Source organism: Cavia porcellus, unplaced genomic scaffold, assembly GCF_034190915.1.
Source record: "Cavia porcellus strain 051 isolate PalLab524CR breed Dunkin Hartley unplaced genomic scaffold, mCavPor4.1 scaffold_17, whole genome shotgun sequence".
Lineage (NCBI taxonomy): Eukaryota > Metazoa > Chordata > Mammalia > Rodentia > Caviidae > Cavia > Cavia porcellus.
The window spans coordinates 25505363-25525966 of record NW_026947500.1 but is presented as its reverse complement, the minus strand read 5'-3'; the positions used below and the strand labels follow the sequence as shown (position 1 = coordinate 25525966).

The following is a 20604-nucleotide window of genomic DNA, read 5'->3' as shown; positions in this document are numbered from 1 at the left end:
AGCCCAGGTGATTTAATGACTTAGTAAGACCTTGTCTCAAAATTTAAAAAATAAATAAGTATATGGGATGTAGCTCAAGGTGAAGGCCCTTGATCAATCCCCAGAACCTTGAAACAAAACAATTCATGGGTCAGAGCCATAGAGATTCAGCACAATCCCTATCACAATCCCAAAGCCTTTATTTGCAGAAACTGACAAGATGATTCTACAGTTCACGTAGAAAGGGAAAGCAGAAAGGCTGGAGGAATCTTGAAAAGGAAGAATAAAGTTGGAGGACTTGCACCTCCTGATTGCAAAACTTACAAAAGCCCCAGCAATTAAGACTGTGCTACTGACCTATGAATAGACATATAGATCCCAGGAATAGAATTGAAGTCCAGAAATAAACTTTCATATTTAGAGTCAATTGACCTTTAATAAGAATGCTGAGACAATTTAATGGGGAAAGAATATTCTTCTCAACGCTGAAACAACCAACCACCCACAAGGAAGAGAATGAATTTGGAGCTGGGGGTTTTGGAGGAGGCCTGTACCCCCAACACCCCGCGAAGCTGAAGCAGGAAGATTACCAGTTTGAATCCAGCCTGAGACATTTAGTAAGAGCCTGTCTCAAAATTAAAAAAAAAAAAAAAAAAAAAGCTGGGGATATAGCTCAGTGCAAAGACCCTGGATCCAGTCTCCTGTAACACACACACACACTCTGAATTTAGGCTCCTGGTCCATACTACATGTTATGGTTTAGTGCTTCAGTGTCCCCAAGAGCTCTTGTGTTCAGGAAGTGGTGCCTGGCTGTAGTTGGGCCCTGGAACATGACTGGGAAGGGTCTGTCTCCCTCCTGGGCTCCTGTCTTCTTCCTCTGCTTCCTGACCACTACGATGTGAGCTGCCTTTCCTTCACTCTGCCCCCTGCCATGCCGTTTCTGTCTCGGAGCTGGCTGACCCTGGACTGAAAGCAAGAGCCAAGATAAACCTTGCTTTTAAGTTGCGGATGTTGGGTATTTTGTCCCAGCAAGGAGTAAAGTGACCAAGACACAAGATATAAACAATTCAAGATGGATCAAAGATCTAAATGTAAGAGCTAAAACTATGCAACTCTTAGATGAAAAAAAGGTGTAATTCTTTGTGATCATAGGTTAGGCAGTGGGTTTTTTTTTCTTTTTTTTTTTTTAGCCATGATACCAAAGCCCAAGCAATGAAAGAAAAAAAATACATCATCAGAATTTAAAACTTTCATGCTTCAAGGGACCCTGTCAGAAAGAAAGGCGAATGTGGTTGCAAATGCCTGTAACATCAACAGCTCAGGAGACATTTCTCCAAAGAAGATAAACCAATGACCAATAAGTACACACATGAAAAGACGCTCAATATCACTGGCCATCAGGGAAATGAAAATCAAATGCAATACCACATTACATCCACTAATCAAAAAGACAGTAACAAGTGTTAGCAAGGGTTAGAGAATTTGGACCCCTCATGTACTCCTTGTAGAATATAAACTTCCTCAAGTGACTGAACATATAGTTACTATAGGATCCAGCAGTTCTGCTCCTAGGTATGAAACAAGAGAAATGAAAATATGTGTCCATTTAAAAAAAAAAAAACAACACTTGTACATAAATGTCACAGTAGCATTGGAGAAAACAGCCAAAGAGTGGAAACAGCCCCCAAATCTATCAGCTGATAGTTTGGTATATCCACATGACTAGACGTTTCACCAGTTGTAAGATGATGCACTAGGACCGGGAATTTAGCTCAGAGGCATGAGCGCCTGCCTGGCAAATGTGAGGTCATGAGTTCAATCCCTGGTACCACCAAAAAAAAAAAAAAAAAGATGATGCACTGATACACAATGTGGATAACCTTGAAAACAGTCTGCCAAGTAAAAGAAGCCCGATGCAAAAACCCGATTTTTAATGTTATTTAATGAAATGTGTACCCAGTAGGCAAATCCATAGTGACAGAGGGTGGATCAAGAGTTGCTTAGGGCTGGATGTGCTGAGGAATTTGGCAGGTGACAGCTGATGGATAGGAAAATACTTGAAAATTAATAGTGGTGATAGATGCTCATACCCATAAATAGGTGAAAAACTGTTGAACTGTGCCTTAGATGTATGAACCTTGTGGTATGTGAATCGTATCTCAGTAAGCTGTTCAACACAAAACCCGAAGCTTGGCCCGCAGGGCTAACCTAGTAGGCTGAAAGACTGATGTAATGAGGAAGCTTTGTGCTCTCCGTAACCGCTGGCCCTGCTGCATGTTGGGTAGGTGCCAGCGCTGCCCATCACTGGGCACCTGTGGCCCTTGTTTCTCTAGATTTTAGAGCGTCTGAAGGTCTATCTCTAGGAGAACATTTGAATTCCACTTCAGTTTTATTTTGGTGCAATGAAGCATTTTTGGAACTGTACTGTGAGCCGGGTACCAAGCCAGGTTACTCTGGGTAAACACAGGGCCTTAAAATTGGACAGCCTTAATTATTCCTGAGTTTGCCACTTCCTGTGGGTCCTTCTGAGTGCCACCCACCCCCATTCTTCTTACCAGTAAAATAAAGATTAGTAATACCTTGTGGGGATGTGGTGAGAACTAAAGGAGCCAGGAGGTGCCTGGCACATGGTTCTTTTCCATTGCTCTCGGAACCAAGTGTCCCTGGCAAGTTAATGTGACAAAGGTGGGTGGCTCGGGCAGTAGACCTCACTTACCTGGGGGCTGCATCTCAAGACAACAAGGAAGTGCCCGAAACCTTGGGTAGTATCAAACTTGAGTGTCTCTGCTATGTTTTTTCTTATGTGTACTGACCTCTGATAAAATGTAATATGTAAATTAAGCACAGTAAGAGATAAAAAATAGCTAACAATGAAATTTATAAGAACATAGTACAGTAAAGGTTATAGAATGTGGTCTCTCTCAAAATACTTTATTGTAGTGGGCATAATGGCGCATCCCTGTAAGTCCAGCACTCTGGAGGCTGTGGAAGGAGGATTGCTATGAGTTCAAGGTCAGCCTGGGTTTTATAGCAAGACCCTGTCTCAACAACAGCAACAACAAAAAAAACCCAAATCACACAAAATACCCTATTATACTTTACTCGCCCTCTTCGTTGTGATGAGCTGGGGTGATTCAGTGTCTATGAGGAAATAAAGGGAGGCAAATGATGGATTGCTGTGGCCCTCATTTTTGCAGTTTGAGGTGTAATGGCAAAACATGAAGCTTTTTCCTCATTCACAGTGACTCTTACAAAGTCTTTGACTCTTACAAAGTCTTTTTTGAGGAGATCCTCCTGCCTCATCCTCCTGAAGTGCTGGGATGACAGGCAAGCACCACACCCAGCTCTTACCAAAGATTTTAGCAACCTCAGCGTGTGATTTTTTTTTTTTTTTTCTGAATCAAGAACTTTCACTTTTTCAGTAAATGACGCACTTTATGGCTCCTCTTTGGCATATCGGAGGCGTCCTCATGACTTGGACCTTGAAGCCGTATTAGCACTTGGGGCATTAGTAAGTAAACCAAGGGTTACCTGAACACAGCATTGTGATCCTGTGGTAGTTGATCTGATAACTGAATGGCCAGGTGATGAATGGACAGACAGCATGTTGTGTGGCTTTGCTGGACCAAGGGTGGTTTATGTCTCAGGCAGGACAGAATGGGACTAGGGGAGACTTCATCCTGCTACTCAGCACAGCACATGATTTAAAACTGAGGAATTTAAAACTCTGGAATTTTCCATTTCACATTTTCAGATACATAGTTTATTTCAGCTAGCTGAAAGTGCAGAAAGCCAAGCCACAGATAAAGGGAGACCACCATATCTACCCCCCAGCCCTGCACCATGGGCCAGGCACACAACCTGCACATACTCATCAGGACGCTGGGAAAAGCAGGTCAGAAAGAAGACATGGGACCTGTTTGGAGCTAAAGTTGGGAGGAATTTCTGTCTTAGTTACTTTATGCTCGTCGCTGAGACAAAATACCTGATGCCCAAGTTGGGAAAGGAAAGGTTTATTTCTTACAGTTTTTGGAGGTTTCAGTCCATACTCAGTTGGCTCCAAGACAGGCAGGCATGGCTGGACCACCGTTCATGACAGCTGCAAACAGCAAGCTTGAACCAGCAAAGAGAAAGACACACCCTCTTCCTGCCATTACATCACATCCTGGCTCCACACCTATGTGGGTGGAGCACTAACACCATCAATCCAAGCACTATACAGTGAACCATCACATATGAACAATGCAAACTCATGAGGCCTGGGGGACACAAACATAAACCATGACACCAGGGAAAGCTTCCAGAGGAAGGAAGCAATGGCAGGGGCCTTAGAGGGCAGGAGGGCATGTTACTCCTATATTGTACTTTATTCTTTTTTTGTTTTCTTCATCTTTTTGAGACGGTCTCACTATCCAGTTCAGGCTGGCCTTGAGCTCACTTTGTAGCCCAGGCTGGTCTCAAACTCAGCAACAATACTCTTGCCTCAGCTTCCCAAGTGCTGGGATTACAGGGATGCATCACCATGCCCTGCTCTTATTTATCTTTTGAATAATCAAATACTTGGTGCAAATTCAAAGACTAAACTCAGCCTCACAGTCAGGTGCAGCCAAAGGCCATGAACACTGTGGACCTCACCAGTAAGGACGATGCTTCCTTTTCTCTTCATTCCCTTGAAGGGAAGGATGCTCAGGAAGCAGAGGCTGCGCCCTGGACTCTGCACACCCAGCAGTGACCCCAGTGGGCTCCTTCCAGGGCCACTGTGCCTTTGTCCTGGGGGTGCTTCCTCCTCCATTCCTGCTTCCTCACTGGGTGGCACCTGTCCACCACACCTTCCTGGGTAAGAGTGTTAAGCCTGTGTCATAATCTTACCTTCATACGTGATCGATAATTTAGCTGGATAGGGAATTTCAGGTTGGAAATCATTTTTCTTTGACACATTTGAAGAATTGCTTTGTACTTTTCTAGCTTCTCAAATTGCTGAGAAATCCAAAAGCTTTCTGTGTTCTCTCTGTCCTTCCCTCCCTTTCTGACAGCTTACAGTATCTGAAATTTTACAACATGCCTTGGTGCAGGCTTTCAGCACCATCCTGGGAGTTTCCTGAATTATTTAATTTCCTCTCTTGGTTTTTCACTGTTCAGTCTTTCTGAAACTCCTGCTGTTTGGCTCTTGGTTCTGTTGGATTGATCTTTTAATTTTTTCCCCCTTTTTCTTGCGTATGTTCCATTTCTTTGTCCTTTTGTTTCGGTTCTTAGATTTTCTTTCATCTTAACTTTCAACTTTTCTGTGGGTTTGTTTGTTTCTCTTGTCATATTTTTAATTTCCAAGAGGATTTTCCCCCCTCTTTCTGAATGATTCTTTAAAGCACACATATTAATATTCTTTTGTTTCAGATATTAATGCCATGTTTGTTTCTGTAAGTTTTCTTCTTCCTGCAATAGGCAGCTTCCTCTAAATTGCTTTCTTCTGTGGCATTCCTTGGGTCTTGTCATCTTTGAACGTGTCTGCTCAGTGACCTGGGGTTGATTGCTTGTGATTACTAGTAGTGGGCTCAAAAGCTGCTTGGGAGTCTAGAGCATTTCACGGTAGGCAACATGGGCAGCTGTTTGTTGGGGAGCCTCAGATCCACCTCCAGAGAAGGTGTGTTTCCTGCCTGGTTGCTCCTGTTCCAGGAGCTGGGCGAGGGAAGGGGGCAGGATGCATAGCATCACTTAACCTTCCTGTCCTGTTTTTGGCAAGATTTCCAGCCTCTACTCTGCCTCCGATGTCTGGTCTTGAGATCCCAGCTTTACCCTTTCCAGAGAGCACACTTCTTTTGTTCCTCCCACTGGGAGAGAGTGGTCTCCTGAGGGCGAGGTGGGCTTGTAGCTTCCCAAGAGCCACATCTTCCACTCTCATTGTCCCTATCAGCCCAATCAGCCTGTCCCGGGGCACCTCGAGCTGCAGTTCCCTACCTTTGGAGGATTCATGGTGGACAGCTGGTGGGAATGGACTGGGGGCCCAGCTCAGTGTAGAGCATCTGCCTGTATGTCTGAGACCCTTGGTTTGATCCCCATCACCTGTGCAGCTGGTGGGTGATGGATATTGGGGAGCTTCTCAGCCTTTCCACTCGCCACTGTGGGGCTATGAGATCCATTAACATGAGCCGTGGCCCAGCTTCCCCAGTTATGTTGCTGTTGTCTCCTGTGTCATTCGCACTGTTCTCTGAGATTGATGGCCTTTAAAAAAACATCCCCTCAGGGGTTGGGGATTTAGCTCAGCGGCATAAGCACCTGCCTTGCAAGCAGGCAGTCATGAGTTCGATCCCCAGTACTGATAAAAAGGAAAAAGACAAAACAAACAAACAAAAATCTCCTCGCTGAAGTTATGGTGGGATTTCTGGAAGGAGGAAAAATTAGATGCATAACCCAGAGCTGAGCAGGATTCTCCCCTGCCCCAGGCGGGGGTGTCTGAGTTGAAGAAGTGCTCAGAGGAGGCAGCTGGATTGGATTTAGGGATCTGGAAGGCTCAGGAATGACAGAGATAAGGCAGGGAAGTAGGTTGGAGGGCCTGAAAGAGACGGCTCTGGGAAGCCAGAGAAGGGTTTTAGGAAAGTGGCCCCATCCCTGTATTGAGGGCTGCCGTCAGGGGGCAGGGGAGCTCACTTCACGATGGTGGCCAGGGGGCTGTTACAGTAGTTTAGGTAGTTAGGAGTGGACAATTTGGGATGGCTCAGTGGGATGGAGTGAAGGAATTAGGAGGTGAAACTGAGGCTTCTTGAAAGAGGAGGAGCTGGAGATGACCCTGAATCTGGGGGCGGAAGGAGGCTGCTGGCTTGTCTGGTGTTGGGCAGGGCAGGGCAGGGCAGGGCTGCAGGCAGGGGAGGAATGTTTGGCAGGTACATTGGAAAGCTGTGGCTTTAAACCCTCACTTGTGCCTGCAGTTCCTTTGCTGGTAGAGTGAGGGAGGGAGCCAGAGGTGTCAAGAGGGAGGAACAAGGAAATTAATCCCTTAGAAGACAGAAGAATAGTTTTCAAGTTGTTGAGTGTGAATATCAAACGAATTTTTATTTTGATATGCTTGTAGGTTAATTAGTGCTGCCAAATGGTTTCCAAACTGCCTTAAGAGATGACAGTGCCTACCTCCTTTCTTCCTCATGTTCCCACCAAATTAAATCTCAGTACACTAGGCCCTTAAAAAAGAAAAAACCTCTTTATTTGGTTCTATAGCTAAAGAGAAAACAGACAAGGCACTGTTCGCTGGACCGCACCCCCAACTTCTTGTCTCCTGTGAAACCCTGGGGCACGCATGTTCTGTCAGCAGTGGCTCTCGGGAGGTGAAGGCCCTCAGTGTGGCATTTGCCAGTTTCTGTGGTATAAATATGCCCTGTGCTCAATTTTATGACACCAACCTGATGCCACAGAGCACAGAGCTACACAGAGGGGAGCACTGTTGCATCTTCATCTGTGGGACAGGCTGTGTGGCTGCACCTCATCTGTGAGATGGTTTTGTTCTGGGCTAGGGGGTTGTTGGGAAAATTCACTTTAGAGCATTGTCTGGGCAATGAAAGGTCAGCTCCCTGGCGGGGCCTCTACTGTCTTCTCTGGTCCGCTCCCACCTGGCACCCTCTGAATCAGCAGCAGAGCCAGCATTCCAGCTCTCCTCGCCCCTGCCCCCCCACCACGAAAGGCTGCCCGATAATAAAGGCAGATTTACATACCAGGCACTGTTTGAAGTTCTTCATGCGTGCCTCACCCATTCAGTCTCTGGAACAGCCCCGTAAGGGGGCCCTGATTTTACAGATGAGGAGAGTGAGGCTCCGAGGTGAAGCACCCAGCCCAGGCCATGGAGGCTGATCTGGACCCAGGGAGTTTGACTCTTGCGATCTTAACCAGTGTTCTGCCTGCTGGTTTAACAGCTGGGAACTCTTCTTTTTCTCTGAAGTCTTAGCAGGAGCACAACTCGCTGGCTCATTAGGGTAAAATACAGCAAGCCCCATTGAGACTTAAACTTCAGATAAACAAATAATTTTGTGATATAAGCATGTCCCAAATATTGTGTGGAACATACTTACACTGAAATTGTGCGTGTATGTGTGTGTGGTTTGTTTAGAATTCAGGGTGCAATCAAGTGGTTTGCATTTTAATTTGCTGGTGCTGGCAGCCTGTGGGCCCAGTACCCTTTTCTGGCTTGGAAAGCGTGGGGAACAGGGAGGAGAGTTTGACATTTTAGCTGCTTGTGTTTCTCTGGCCAGGTTATGTTACAAACCTCTGACTCCTGGTGCGTTTTAAACGAGGACACACTCGATGTTTAAATGTGTCTGACTTACACACTTTTCCTCTAAAGAAAGAATACTAAAACCACATTGCATAGAAGATGCCAGAACACACACTGAAAACCGCCTCGTGTCCCTTCTTTACAGTGAGATAATCACAACAGCAGTTGAAGAAGTCACTTACACAGTCGGTCTAACCTTTTGCTATTCCAGAAGAATCACTCGACCTAAGCCCACCCATTCAGAAAATTAAGTTCTCCTCAGCTCCCTCTCAGGGAACTGACAGCACTCTGCTAATCTTGTTTTTGGTTGATTAGACTGGCCAGATATTTTTCTTAAAGTTGAATTGCAGTCATTGCTGGCGCAGCTTGACCTTATTAATCTGGCAACAGGGAGCTCGGATGTCAGTGTGAATCTGTCTTGGGCTGCTGCTGGGCTGTATCGGGTTGTACCCCCTGCAATGTGGCATCCATGGCTGGGACCAGTCAGTGTGAAAAGCTACCTGCCATTCCAGGCCTTGGTGGGTCAGCGCATTTAGTGACATCCCAGGGCCAAATTCGGGCCTATTTCACAATCAGGGTTGTGCCAGAAAGTGAAGATGTTCAAGACTTAGGAGAGAGGTTCTTCTCCCTGTTTAAGGCCAGTCTGTCACCTGAGCCCAGTGCCTCCTTCCAGACGTGCCCCACCTCATCCTCTTTCAGGCTCTGCTTCCCTGGATCTCTTTCCTCTTCCTCAAACCTGCAGCGGGTTCCCCACATAGGTAGTGTCTGCCACACATACAGCGGAGAATGGATATAGGTCTGGAATACTAACTCAGGAAAAGATGACCAGATCAGCACAAAAAATGAGTGAGATGAGCAGAAGTCTGTAAGAGAGAAAACCTAAAAATATGTCCACCGTAATGAGAATGTCCAACTTCAGTAGTAGTTATGGAGCTGAAAATTAAAGCAAGATACTATTTTGTACCTGTGAGATAGATGGAAATCGAGACGCAATACTGTGAGCGTTGACGGTGACTCGGCGAGAGAGAAGCTGCTGTAATCTGAGGACAGCTGTGCAGGTTGTTAGCCACTTGGCTGAGTGGTCGGCAATCTTAACACTAAGAATGTGCCTGCTGTCTCATGCAGCAGTTCCCATGCTTAGGTCTGTGTCCTAGAAAAGTTCTCATATGTATTTTATGTGGGGTCAAAGTTATTCATTTTTAACATTTTCCCCCCACTGGGGATTAGGCCTGTGTTAGGCAAGTACTATAGCACTGAGCTATATCTCCAGCTCTGTTTATTTTTGAGATAGGGTTTCACTAAGATGCCTTAAGTTGACATGAATTTGTGATCCTCCTGCCTCAGCCTCCTAATAGCTGGGATTACAGGTGTGTACCTGGTTCAGAATTCATTCTTAACTTTTTTTGTGGGGGCAAGGTTTCACTATGTAGTCCAGACTGGCCTTGAATTTGGGATTCACCTGACTCAGCCTCCCAAGTTTTGTGCCTGTAATTGGCTTTTTATTATGCCCGTTTTCAATCCACAAAAGTAGAGCAAAATAGTACATTGAATTCTGTATGCCTATCACCCAGCTCCGGCAATTATAATTTTGCCAATTATCTAGCATGGTTCTTAACAGGTGAAAATTAAAAACAACCAATAGTATTGTCACTGCTTTAGTCTGTGTAGGCTGCTAAAACACAGTCCTTAGACCAAGTGTTTCATAAACAACAGGAATATATTTCTTACCTTTCTGGATGTTAGGGGGCCTGCTTTCTAGTTCATAGATAATTATGCTCACATATGACCTAGGGCAAGGAGAAATTTTTGTGCTGTGTAGGCCAGGCTGGCCTCAACTCAAGGTGATTCTCCTGCCTCAGCCTCCCGGAATAGTGGGATTACAGGTGTGTACCATCATGCCCAGCTTGGCATAGTGGGAATTCTCTGGAATGTGTTTGATAAGGACTTTACTCTCATTTGTAAGGATTTCACCCCATGGTTGAATCACCTCCCAAAAGGCCATCCTTGCTAACATCATCACCTTGGGGTGCAGGTCTCCATACAGGGATTTGAGGGGAGAGGTGTAGAATAATCAGTATCAGTAAATCATTTGGGCCTCACCAAATGGGAGTATATGCAGTGCAACCCTATACAGCCATTAACATTAAGAACCTAAAATGAAAAAGAAGGGGGGGGGCGTAGCTCAGGGGTAGGACACTGAGCATTCGTGAGGCCTTGAGTTTGAGCTCCAGCACTACAAAGAACAAAGAGAAGAAAGGGATGCAGTTTTTTAAAGCAAAGAAATAAAATTAATGGACTAGATCTCCAAGTACTAACGTGTAGATTTCAGATATTGCATTGGGCTGAAAATGAGTTCTAAAGTGGTTGTATCATTTATGAAGAAAATAAAACACAAAGCCACGGGTCCACGTGTGTCTGATCTGTGTGAAAAACGGAGGAGAGGGAGCCAGCAGCTCTGGACTGTGGTGGCCGCTGGGGAGAGGAGGAGGAGTGGGCGCAGGAGTGGGGTTAAGAAAAGCCACGGAGAAACCAGGGGTTTGTAGAATGGGTTCTCCTTTTGTTACTTTTTTTCCTCTTTTCTTTGTTTTGAGACAGGGTTTCACTCTGCATTTCAGGCTGGCCTTGAACTCACTGTGATCCTCCTGCCTCAGCCTCCAGAGAGGTGGGATTACAGACAAGTACCACCACGCCCGGCTCCTTTTTGTTAACCTTGACATTTATCTGAGTAATACATGCAGATGCTTCTGGAAGTCAGAACCCCTTAGGGTGCTTCCCACCCCCACCCCATGTCCCAGCCCAGCTCTTTGTGACCTCCTATTCCTGTTCCCAAGCACAGTCTGCTATCTCCTGCTCTTCTTGTGGAAGGTCTAGTTTGATTTTATTGCCCCAATCCTAGGTGTGTAGCCTCTTCTTTCCCTCCCAGAATGATTAAGCACATTTTCAGTTTTTCTGTGGTTCAAATCATGTAGTCACTTCTGAAAACACAGAATGTTTACCACGGTAGCATTTTCTTGTCTAACTTCTCATTTTCCTGAAGTCAATATTTGCCTCATTCCTCTATCCCCGATAAACAAACAACTCGTTTCTGTGCTTTCAGAGATGTCAGCTGATTTGCCTTTTTTGCTGTACCCCTTGGGAATCCCTGTCCCCGGGAGCCTCCTGCTGCCATGCAGCCTGGGACTTACGCAGCCTTGCCGAGCTGCTGGGGGTTCTTGGCCACCTCTGTGCTGGCTGCCAGAGGCCTGGACTTGTGCCCTCCTCATTCTTGACTTATTGGCTCCTTTTTTATAGCGCTCATCCCGAAGCATCCCAGCTCAGCGGGGCGGTAAACTTGCCAAGGGCACACACGCCCGGCAGTAGGTGTGCGTTACAGACCCCAGGTGTCAGTAGTCTAACCGGGTAGCCAGTTCCAAGTTGGAAGCTGCCCTTCCCTCACCTGGACTTCTGGCCCCTGAAACTCGTTAGATATCTGCCTTTTAAACTGAAGGGGGACACAGCCGTATTGTTTTAAGCTCCCAAGATTTTGGGATTTGTTGCTGTAGCCCCAGGAGTGGGACCCAGGAAGCCCTCCCAGGCCTTCTCCACGGGCGCCTTGGTGCTGGGGCGTCATCCGGGTGTTGGGAGCCCACGCGGTCGGTCCTCAGTGCGGTTCTGCTTCCTTTGGTTTCCTCTTCTCCCTTGCTGGGGTTCCCAGGTGGCTGGGCAGTGTTCTCACTGGACTAAGTCTCCTGGCTTCTTATCTTTTCTATTTTTGATAGGTTAGTCTTTCTGGGTCATGTCCTGAACTGCCTTGTAATTCTTTTATTTGTTATGTTTTAAAATTTCCGCAACTCTATTTTTAATTTCCTAGAGCTTGCTCTTGTTGCCGTTTTAAAATAACTGCCGCCTCTTACTTAATGGGTGCAATAGCTTATTTCTCTGAGGAGATTAATTATAGTTTTCTAAGTGTCTGCTTTCTGTATTACTTTTTAGAGTTTCCTTTAAAAATTCCCAATTTGTTTGGTGATTTTTTTTTTTTAATTTCCTCAAATACCTGGTGGTGTTTGGCCATTTGCATTGCTGCATGAGATACCAGGGCACACAGGGAAGTCTAGGGAAACTGGATGGCCCTTGTCTGACATTTTCTTGGAGGTCCATCAAATGTCATCTCTGTAGGGCTTCTCCCACAGCCCTGCTGGCTTCCGCATCAGTCAGCTTTCTGTCATGATAACTAATGCCCTAGATAATCTGCTTGTAAAGGTAAGAGATTTATTTTGGTTCACAGTCTTGGAGGTTTTAGTCCATGGTTAGGTGGCCGTTGCTTTTGGGCTTGTGTTGAGGTAACACATCATGGTGGGAGCCCATGGCAAAAGCATTCATCTGGCTGGGAAGTGAGGCAGAAAAGGAAAGAGGCTAAGGTTCCATAAGCCCTCTTTAAGTGCACACCCCAGTGTACTGAAGGGTGCACCCCACTGTCCTAAAATCTTCACACTTGGCTCCACTGCTAAAAGTTCCACTGTCTCCCATGGTGCACCAAAGATGGACACCAGAGATCCAGACTGTGGTGGTTTCCTAGAGAGGAACCTTCTGGTTTGCTGCCTAGACCAACCCTGGGAACTGACTTTTAGGGCCCAGAGGCCACCCCTTGTTCTCTGGGGCAGCGTGGTGCCTCACTGCCTGGGCCAGGCATCATGGCTGGGGCCACCGCCTCCAGGCACCAAGCTTCCCATCTTATGAAAGTACCACTTTGTGAATTCTGACCATAGGGTACATGCCAATACCCCTGATGCATCTAAGCAGTGTGCTTCTGTAAGAAAGAAAACCTGTCCTACCCTTCAGATCCCAGAGCTCCAGGCCCAGCAGCAGCAGGTGACACTGTCACAGGAATGATTGCAGGATTTAGCTGAGAACCACTTGGGTATATCCAGGGGCCCAGGGTGTTTGCAGTTGCCATGATTCAAATGGGGACTGTTTGGGGTCTCCAGATGTGTGATGCAGGGGGGCATCTGGAGATCTGACATCCTCAGACTAACCTGCTTCGGGTTCGTAGCCCACCCCTCACTTCCTCCGTCTGGAACTGCCCCTCACTTTCCCAGGTGGCTGTAGTTGGGATCCTTGCTGGGCAGGGCCTCCCCCTCCATCTTTTCGCTCTCCACCCCGGCTCCGCACCGTGCACATTTTCCTTAACCTCTGTCTGCAGCTGTCTGCTTTCCGCCCTTCTGTCCTTGTAGTCTGCTGTTTAAAAGGAAATCCCTTACTGATGTGTTAGTGGGATTTCACGAGGGAATGGAAACAAACCCGCGTGTTTGACCCGCTACGTTTCACTGGATGCATGTAGTGTGTCATTAAACAAGGGAAAAGAACTCGTGGAGCCTAACACCCTCTAGTTCACCCCGCTTTCTCTTTCGTCAGGAACTTTCTAAAAGTTCTTGTCCAGGGCTTGGAGACAGAGACTTCCCCGCCCTCCGCCGCTCCTGTCTTCACCTCTCCCTGGCCCTGCCTCTGCCCACCAGGGAGCCTCTGACAGTCGGTTCCTTAGCAGGCTCTGCTGCCCCAGCTTCCTCAGAGCCACAGCTCTCAGGCCATGCTCTGGCCAGCCCTGCTGACCCATTCCTTTGTGTCACCCCTTCCTCTGTCTGTCCCTGTCTGGGGAGGTCGTACGTTGTCTCACTGGGGCCAGTGCCCTGATGTCTGCCTCCAGCTCAGAGCTGTCTCTGGACGTGAGCAGCTGCCTGTTTGTTCTCCCCACCCCCCGCTGGCAGCCAGCTCCCACTCTTTCTGCTTTCATCTGATAGGAGCTGTTGATTTTGCCTTCTTAGTATTCTTTGCTTTTGTTTTTGGCTTTTTGAGACAAGGTCTTGCTACATAGTTCAGGCTGGCCTTGAATTCACTAGATAGCCCAGGCTGGCCTCAAACTCGAGATGATCCTCCTGCCTCAGCCTCCCAGTGCCAGGAATAGAGGTGTGTGCCAGCACGCTGGGCATCCTCTAAGTATTCTTGCCCTGTCTACTCCTCCATCTTTCCTGCTCAGGTCTCATTTTCTCTCACCGGCACAAGAGCTTCTTGCCTTTCTTCCTCCTGGCCCTCACATCTGACTTGCTCAGAGCTGCCAGCGTGGTCCCCGTCAGCAGTAAACGTGTTTCTCCCCTGCCCGGTTTTTCCATAGCACCTTCTGACATGGAAGGGCATCTGCGCTGGGAAAGTGAGCTCTTGACCTGGAGCCCAGTGTCCGCCTGGGGGACTTCCTGCCTCTCTGGCTCACTCACCACGCTCTCACTTCTGCTGTCCCACAGCTCCCCACCTCTGCCTGATCCCTTCCCTGGTCATCCCTCCCTCCTTGCCCTCCACCTCCTCCTCTTTTAAGATCTGCCCCTGGCATCTTTACTTCCTGAAGCCTTCCCGGGGCTCGGCCCTGTGCTCTGAGCAGCTGCAAGCTCTGGCCTGTCACTGTTCACCTCTTTCTGCTGCCTCCCACTCAGGCTGCACTGGCTGATCAAAGTCCTAAATAGCTGCGTGCTCTGGAACAACCGCTGTGACTGCGGCAGGGTCAGCAGATGAGAGAAGGCCGCACCCGCACCCTCACAGCACTGTCTCCGCCCCTGATTTCAGGATCTGCTTCGGTCTGACTGACTGAGGGAGCCAGGCCCTCGCCTTCCCCATGACTACTGGAACAAAGCACCAACATGGGGTGGCTTAAATCAAGAGATTTTTGCCTTGCAGATGTGGAAGTTAGACATCCAGAGTCAAGGTGCCATCAGGCCGTGCTCCCCCTGAGAGCTGTCGGAAGGGTCCTTCCTTACCCCTGGCTTCCTGGGCTTGGAGAGGTATCGTTCCAGCATGTGGTCATCGTCTCCCCATGCCTTCACATCATCTTCCTTCACGTGTGTCTGTCACTATGTCCACATTTCCCCTTTTATAAGGACACTGAGCACATTGGATTAGGGCTCACCCTAATGACCCCCCCACACACACTTCACTTGAGTATCATGGTAAAGAGGCTATTTCCAAATAAGGTGAAATCTGGGGCCAAGACTTCAGTGTATCTTTTTGAGTGGACACAATTCAACCCATAATGCAGGACAAAATCTGCTTGTCCTGAAGCTCCTGGGCTTTCTGAGTCCCTCTCCTATCCAGCCCTGCCCATTACCACCACCTTGGAATGAAGGGAGTGGACCAAGGGAGGGAGAAAGGGAGAGCTGGGCTTCTGTGGGTGCACCAGGGAGGCAGGAGGAGAGCCGGGGAGCTTCCCACACCACTTCCAGACGCCGCTGTATCTGCTGGCTGTCTCCTTGCAGAGCACAGTCCAGACTCATTTAGCGTTGAGACTTTGGGGTCCCTTGACCCCATTACCTCCCTCAGCCCTGAGACTCATTCTGTGGGTTCCCACTCATAGGCTGAGTCTGGGTCCATGCCGGCTGCTTTGACAAAGTACCACAGATTGAGCAGCTTATAAACAACGGAAATCAACTTGGAACAGTTTTGGGGGCTTGGAAGGCCAAGGTCAAGGTTTCAACATGTCAATTTAGGGGAGAGGCAAACAGTCTGGCTGCCAGATGCTCTTTATGAACCCTGCCCTGTTGGCCTTCCTCATGTCCCGTCAGCAGTACGCTGGGCTGTCACCTGTGTGTGGGGGACACTGGTGTGTCCTGTTAGCATCTGTGTGCTGCTCCTAGGAAGGGCCATGTCTTTGAAACCTCTAAGTGCTCCATGGTATCTCTGCGATACTCTTAGTAGCCCCACACTGATCTGCAAACTCTTTGCGTAACCCAGGGATTTATTTGTCCATTCACCAGACACTAATTTTGCCTTTGGGTGCTATGCAGTGTATTACGGTGGGGGTGGAGGGACAAAAGCCCAGGAATGCTGTGCCTGAGGTCCTCACAGTGTCTGAGATGGGAGAAGGGCAGCCAGTGATTGTTACGTGAAGTTCTCCTTGCCAAGGACACAGAGGTGACCTCAGGAAGAGCCCCCTCAGCATAAGAAGAGTGAATGTAGCAAGGTACATGGCAGTTGGCCGAAGGGACTTGGCTGCCTCAGGGGAGGGATTGGAGCCAACTGGAGAGACAGAGTGTCCAGGAAGGGCATTCCTGAGCTGAGTCCTAAAGGATGGGTGAAATCAGGCAAGTAACCTTTCCATGAGCCTTCCCCGTGGCCGAGTACATGTGCCAGGGGCAATGCTGTGTCTCCCTGCTTGGCTGGTCATGTGACAAGGGAGCTGTGGGCTGGCAGTGGTGGCTCCTTGCACCAGGGGGCAGTGTTTGTACTGAGATTCTCACTGCCACCTCTGAGACTGGGCTGGATGAGGCACTTCCTGACACCCTGGCAGGGGTGGGTGGGGTGGGGGTGGGGCTGTCCTCTTCCTGCCACGCTCCTCCAGGCCCACATAACCCCTCACTCACCTCCCTTTTCTAAGACCCTCTTTTTCCCTCAGCCACTCAGGGGTGCCTTCCCCTTAGCTGCAACCTTTTAATGGAATGTTGCTGGGTACTGTGGGAACACAAGGTGGCCTGTGATCCTGGTGACTCAGCTCGGGGCAGTGTGGCTCCAGACCACCTCAGAGCATAAGCTGCCACCATGCCGTTGAGGCCCAGAGACCCTGTGGCTGGAGCCTCAGCTGGTGCCCTCATGCTGTGTTCCTTTCTGCCTTTGGTCTTCTCTATCTGTCACCTGCATTGTTCCTCTTGCCCTCCCCTCCATTCTCACTATCCAGAAACCTCAGCCTCAGTCTGTCCTCTCTGGGATGCTTTGATATCAGCTGCTGCAGCCTGAAAGCCAGGCGTGTCCTCCTTTCATCTGTCCCTGCTGGCTGCCAGCTCCAGGGCCCCGGCGGACATGGTTAGGACAGCGAGGAGCAGCCTGGAGCTAGTGGCCCATCCATCAGAAGCCGCTGCCACCACAGCCCCAGTCCTCTGCCAGGACTCTTTCTGGTTCGCCCACGTTGGCTGGCAGTAGCCCAGCTGGCTGGGCAGGAAGGGTGCAGTGTAGGCATCGGGCCGAGGGAAGGGAGGCAGACAGGGCCTTGGTGGCTTATGGGATATTCCCGGGGCCTGATACTGAGCTGCACTGCGTTCTGGTCACCTGGCTGCTGCTCTCCAGCAGGCCTTTGAAACGTCTGCTGAGCTCCGGGGACTGCGGCTTCTCAGTGCCCACACACTGCCATGGCCCTAAGCAGGGCACTGCCTTTCCCTTCCTCTCGGCCTCCCGCCCACAGTTGCCCTCTAAGGAAGGACAGGGATATCTAGGACTGAACTGATGTGGAGCCTAGCAGGAAGGGGCCAAGCCTGCTCCTTGGGGGCGACCCTGCCCTGATCCCCATCTGCTCTGCCTCCAGGCTGTCCGGTCTAGGCCCAGAGTGACCAGAAGAAGGAAGAGGCAGCCTGGTAGAGTAGCTTAGAATGAAGTCACAGAGTTGCCGGGGACATCTGATGAGTTGTTGGTCAGATGACTTATCTGGGACACATGACTCCCCCCGTCCCCTCCCCCACTGAGCAGCTAGCTCTGGTGGGCAGACGAGTGCTGTTGATGGCCTGCTGGAGTTCAGATTTTTTTTCAGGACTCCATTTTAGGGTCTGAATTTTTGGTAGCTACTGGGTTTCTGAAGAAAGCCACAATTTACTCCCATACTTGGGCAACAACCCTAATCCTAACAGGTCTGAGCTCCTGTTCCAGAGGGAGGATACAAGTTGGACTCCAGACTGGTTCTGCGAGTAACTTCATCCCACCATGCATGGCTCTGTTTCTGTAATGTGCTTGGTGGGGTCTTGAGGGTCACGTGAGCCCAGACCCGTGAACAGCCCCAACATGGGCCAGGCCCAGGCAGGAGTGGTGGGCCCTGGAGGTTCACTGTTCACTCTGGTGTTTCCTCTTGCTGGCATCAGGACTTGGGCAGAGCGCCATGGCTCTGTGCCATGGGAGCCACGTACGCAGCTCACTGGACAGGGCAGGTGATGTTAAGGCCTTGCCCTGTTTCATCCGGGCATCACAGGCTTCTTCTGGACTCCATGATTTTCACATCCTCAGGGAACACTGAGCTCCTGAACCCAATGTTGGGGAAAAAACTGAAACCACAAGAGATGGAAACTCTCTGAGCCACTCTGAGAGGCAGCAGGGGAAAAGCAGGTGTGCCAGACGCCCCTGAAATCGCAGTGGCTCACAAGTAGTTGTTTACACTTCCCCAGTGACAGTCACAGCCATCTGATTTCCGTACAACCAGAGACCAAGAGAGGAATCTGTCAGCCAGCATTTGCAGAAAATAGTGAACAGCCTCTGGCAGCGTTCTGGAGAGGGAAGCGGGGTGAGGGTCTTGGGGAGACGGCCCTTACCTTACCCCTCATCTCTGCAGTGAGAAAGGAGAAGGTTGCCTGTCGGTGTCAGCAGCAGCCAGTGAGACAGTGCTCCTGCTGTGCTGGCAGGACCCAGAAGTGCTTCTCCCACTGGAGCAGAGGCCCCTTGTCCCTGACAGCCCCTGTCAGAGGCTGTGGCTCAGCCCAGTACGGGGGCCGAGTCCAATCAACCAGGCCCTCGGGTTTTTTTCTTTTTCTTTAATTTTTATTTTTATTAGTACCTGTCTGTGATACATGATGATCACATTCCTCCTGGGGAGTTGGTACGTGTATGTAACACATCCTTTTTTGGTAACGTCAGATTTATCTATTTTTTAAGTCTTTATCAAGTTAATCATCACAAACACAGGTTTACAGCCAAAAAACAGACCAAAAAATACATAAAATGATACCACTAAATCAAGGCACAATTTTAGATACATTGGTCATGCTAGATTACAGTAACTTTTCTCTCTTTTTTGTAATGTGTGTCTTTTATTTCATACTTTTATATATACATATTGGGTTTCTCACATAAGAGAAACCATGTAATATGAAAGCTTATATACCTGGCTTGCTTCGATAACATTACGGTCTCAAATTTTTCACAGATGACTCAGGTTTATTTTTTATGACAGAACAGTTCTCCTCTGTATGTAAATATGACATTTCTCTACCCATTCATCTGTTCATGGACATGTGGGCAACTTCTAAGGTTCAGCTATTATGGATTGTGCTGCTATAAACAGGAGTGTGCGTGGATCACTGGGATATGAAGTCTTTTCCTCTTTGGGGAAGATACCTAGGAGGGGAATAACTGAGTCATGTGGAATTTTTAGTTTTAGCTTTTTGAGGAATTTCCATACTGATTTTCATAGTGGTTGTACTAGTTTACATTTTCACATACAATAAAGAAGCCTCCTCCTTTTCCTGCAGCCTCTCTAGCATTATCTGATTTCTTGAAGATCGCCTTTCTTTCTGGAAGAAGATGAAAACTCAGTGTTGTTCCAATTTGCATTTCTCGCATGGCCGGCGAAGCTGAATCCTTTTTCCTATAGTTATTGGTCATTTGTACCTCATCTGAGAGGTGTCTATTCATTTCAGATACCCGCTTTTTGTCTGGGTCTTTAAATTTATGGGGGCCTTTTTTTTAGTTCTTTATATATTCTTTTTTTTTTAGTCTTTTATACATTCTAGGTATCAGTCCTCTGTCTGAAGAGCAACTGCCAGAAATTTTCCTCAGAGGTTTTAAGGCGAATTCTTAGCCACATTTGTCAGCTTTAAGACTTCTTGATAACCTGCCACCAAGCTAACACCCCCCAAAGCAGGATACAGCACGAGCCAGGTGGGAGGCTGGATCCTGGCCCTCCTCATCCCTGTGTGTGGGTGACAGTGACAGGGCACACCTGCACCAGTGCTGGCCTGAGAGGTCGCATCTGGAAAGCCCCTGATGGGGAAGGAGGCTGTGCACACCAGGAGGCCAGGAGAGGCTGGAGCAGGCGGCAAGCAGCAGGGGTTCCCAGGGTTACACAGGTGCCAAGGCCTTCTCCCCATCTTTACCTCAGGTAGTCTGCCTCTCCCCAGGGCCTCTACCCCACGTCCTCCTGACTCCATCACCCAGGCACTGGGCAGGCCTCCCCTGGTTCAGCTGCAGGCATGAGATGGGGCTTGGTAGTAGCTGGACTCTGCCCTCTCAGCTCCTCCCCCTGGGCCACACCAGGCCCCTCCTCAAAGCTGAACCCAGACGAGCCTGTCACACCAGCTGTGAGGGTCCCGTTTGCAGAAGGACCCTGGCACTGTGTGAAGAGGAGGGCACAGCAGGGTTTCCCACATGGACCCTGATTCTGGGAAGGCCTGGATTGCAGGCTGGGGAGGGCAGTGGGATTGAACAAGAGGAAAACTGAGTTAACCATTTTCTTTCTTTTTTTTTTTTTTTTGGTCTTTTTCTTTTTTATCGGTACCGGGGATTGAACTCACAACCACACACTTGCAAGGCAGGTGCTTATGCCGCTGAGCTAAATCCCCAGCCCCTGTATGGTGGGGATGGGGGAGGGGCTGGTGGCAAGGGTC

At 48.7% G+C, this 20604-nt stretch overlaps 1 protein-coding gene across 3 annotated transcripts in view; it reads left to right on the top strand.

Annotated features, from left to right (window-relative positions):
• The window catches only part of Pc (pyruvate carboxylase), a 110756-nt gene that overhangs the window by 62880 nt on the left and 27272 nt on the right, over nt 1–20604 (top strand). The gene's annotated exons all lie outside the window — the stretch shown is intronic.